Raw genomic sequence first — 3,813 nt, forward strand, 5'->3', positions numbered from 1 at the left:
TATTCTTCAATCGGAACATATATTATATATATTTATATGTGAAAAAAAGTTCGTTTAATTGTCCGAAATAAATAATTTGAATGTGTAAAAATAAAAATAATATCATTACCGTCTCAAAAATAAAAATAAAAATAATATCATTACCGTCTCATCTTTTATTTGAGAACAAATTTGTTTTTTACACTTTACTTCGTCGAAAATTTATCATCAATTTATTTCACACACAAGAATAGTCACATTAAATTATATAAAATAAATATTAATATATATTAACAAAAAAAAAAGAAAGAAACAAAACCCAGTGATTATCTAATCTTATTAAATGGCTGACAATGAATGAAAAAGTCAAACTAATCCAGGAAATAAAATGTTATATAGCTTCATTATCCTCAAATGGATTAGAAAGTCAACAAGGAGTATTAACTTTTTATCAAATAAAAATTGGAAAAACAAAAGAAAAAAACAACGATTGAATAAGATTTGTTGTTGTGGCATAGTACGCATCGTAGTAAATAGATAACAAAATAAATTTGAAATCATTTTAAATTTTATCCTTGAAAACAAAATCAAATATTTTCGAATATTTTTTGATATTTTTGAGAAAAAAAAAAAAACAAGTCATTCATTATTTATAATACGATTCAAAATTATTCTACGATAATAATAATAAATTTAAATCTATCGTCACAAATTTGTTTCCTATTCTGACATCAGATTTTCTTGGCACACAAAAAAAAAAGAAAGAAAAAAAGAAAAAAATTGAAAGAGGGGACCACTGCCAAACATTCGGTTCAAACATAATCGCCATTTTGCGTTCGTTCAATCATTCGATCATGAACCATTTTATAAACATTTGCATTTCTTACCCCCCTTCCACCCCTCATACGATTATATCTTGTTTTTTCTTCTTCTTCTAATAACATTTTTATAATTATCGAAAACCTACTGACACAATTGGTTTCAATTATTCTCTGTTGGGGGGTTGAAAAAATAAAAATAAAAATAAAAATGATCGATTGTGTGTGTCAAGAATACGGTCAACGAACAACATTTGCAAAGTAGTTGTTGTTATTAGACACAGATGACATTTCTCAGCTGATAAATCCGTAAGTAATAATCCAAAACTGTTGGCATTATGCCAAAAGAGAGAATATAATGTCTCGAAATAATAAAAGTACTCGTCCAATTACTCGAGCGACGATATTCGTTAAAAGAGATCCGCGACTACCATCTTCGTTATAATTTCCCTAGAGATTTTTTCCTACGTAATGGTAAAGAGAAAAAAAAATTATAAAAAAAGAAAAAGTAAGAAAGAAAAACGGGTGTACCGATAATTAATAATCGTCGGCCGTGAGAAAAATGAATCCAAAAAAAAAAAAAAAACAAAAAGGATCAAAATTATTGAATCCACTTTAATTAAACAAAATAGTTCATAAATATTATCAAATAAATAATATAGAAATAAAAGAGAATATAAAGTATGTGTGTAAAATAAAAATGAAAATCGTGAATTAATCAACGTCACATCGACAACAATAGGAAGAGAGGGGGTGGTGGTGGTGGTAGTGGTGATTTGTTTTAACGAAAGTTAAATATAATAATAATATCAATGAGAAATAATATAATATAAAATATATATATATATACCTAAAAAAAATGATATGTACGTTTATCGTTTGTACGAAAACGTTAAATGAAATGGGCAGATTGGATACTGTATTTTCGATGCCAAAATTCGATGGCCAACTAGACACGAGACAAACAACAACAATAACAATAACAATAACAACAACAACAACAACACGACGACGACGACGACGGCAAACTTCTAACACTAAACGTTTAATTCGATCTAACGGGTAACCCTGAAAACCGTTTACTCGTGGCGCGTCTCAAAATTCACACATTTATCAAATAAATAATTATTATTTAGTCGAAATTCTGATGGTGTGAGAGAAAGAAAGAAAGAGAGAGAGAGAGAGAGAGAGAGAGAGATAGATAGAGAAAGAAAGATCTTCGAACTTTAATGATACTATATCGTCATAGTATGTTTTTTGTGTTGTTCGCAAAGATTAGAACAAATGTATTATGGTCCCGTGTCTGGACGCCAATCGGATGGCACTGACGCTACTTCTTACCTATTCCTACCTTGTAACTACTTTCGGAAAGTTATGTATGCTAGTTTATATCGATATATGTGTATAGGTTAAGAGAATAAGTGTGTAGTCCCACATTGTAGGATTGCGTGCCAATGCGGTCTTAACCGGTCATTTCCGGATGTTTATTTTTTACATACACACATTGGCTTAGTAGATGATTTTGCGAAGGGGGAGGAAGCTTGGTTGATCAACATCAAGGACAAATACACTTGCCAAGAATATTAGGGACGACTTAAGCCAAAAGTTATTCTTCTTTTATTTGTTTTCTATCCTCGTTTCCTTTTTCTGTTCGGCCATTTTTAAATATCGCTAGTCGGCCATCTTTGGAAATGAATTAACAGTCTTCGTATTTTAATATTTATAAATATATATATATATATATTGGTTATATTTATTTTATTTTATTTAGTTTTAGTTTTTGATTTTGTTTCTTTTGTTTTTTTACACAGTATCATATATATTTTATTCGATATGAATTATTCGTATTACTGGTATGCATTTGTCAAATATAATGGCAGAGTCTATGAAGTTACGTTAATTAAATTAGAATGTGTAATTCGCAGGGAAATGTTGAAAATTATGACGATTATGAAACAATAAGAAACATTGTTTTAAAAGTTTGTTAAACGATGCTAAATAATTTCGTTAGTTTTGTAATATTGTAAAATGTATGTTTTTTTTTCTGTTTTTTTTTTTTCCAGGTAACTTCATTCAAATTCTATTAACATCGATTTCTAATTTCATGATTTCAAAGTTATACAATAATTTTTTTGTTTATATTTAGCAATTATCTTAAATATAATATATAAAATGATATTATATAATAAATTTAATTGAACGTTTAAATGGTGGTAATATTTCTTGTTTCGTTTGCACGAACAACGAGATTGAAAAAATATATATATATATATATATATAATTATATTACAAATGTGTAATATATAATAGTAAATAATAATCTAACATTTTATATTTTTTATTTTCAATAGTTTAACATTACGATTATAAATAAAAATGAAATAATATCGTCGTACCACCATTGTGCGCAGAATTGCAAATTTATTATTACAAATAAACATTTCCCCATAATGAAATTAATTCATTATATCGCGCGGGCAATTAAATTCTCTTGAAAAAAAAATAATAAATAATACAAATTTATTACTTGTCGTATGTTTCATTTTTTTATTTGTGCAAAATAGTAATTATTTCAAGATGGGCAAAATATTGTTGTTGTTTACGATATAAAATCGTTTCGTCATTTTAATTAACAATAATTGCGTATAACGATAAATAATAAATGTTCCCATAATATATGTAATAAAACGCGATGATGTGTTATTCTTATCGGAAGATTGGTTTTTAAACGAGCCTACCTTTTTTTTTTTTTTTAAAAGACTACAATAAGGTACGACGACAAAAATATATTACTGTTAGCGAGATAATATATGTGTCGCGTTATACTTTTGAAAATTTATACGTCGTCGAGAAGTAAACTAAATATGATTACGTTGATTTTTATAAGACGTAGTATATGAACGAGTAATAATACATGTTTACTTACATACCTTAGTTGTAACGTTGATGTACTACTACGTTTTTGACCTTATTAAATCAAGCAAACATTCTTATTATTTAAATAGACGAATTTAAA

General features: G+C 27.2%; 1 protein-coding gene across 1 annotated transcript in view; it reads right to left on the reverse strand.

Annotated features, from left to right (window-relative positions):
• Positions 1 to 3,419: 3,419 nt before the first annotated feature.
• The window catches only part of LOC106793290 (synaptic vesicle glycoprotein 2B-like), a gene marked incomplete in the record, with an annotated part of 5,994 nt that continues 5,600 nt past the window's right edge, over positions 3,420 to 3,813 (reverse strand). Inside the window, 1 exon segment of the mRNA XM_014760098.1 lies at positions 3,420 to 3,794.

The sequence above is a fragment of the Polistes canadensis genome, unplaced genomic scaffold, assembly GCF_001313835.1.
Source record: "Polistes canadensis isolate GaletaPanama2010 unplaced genomic scaffold, ASM131383v1 scaffold_12, whole genome shotgun sequence".
NCBI classification, from domain to species: Eukaryota; Metazoa; Arthropoda; class Insecta; order Hymenoptera; family Vespidae; genus Polistes; species Polistes canadensis.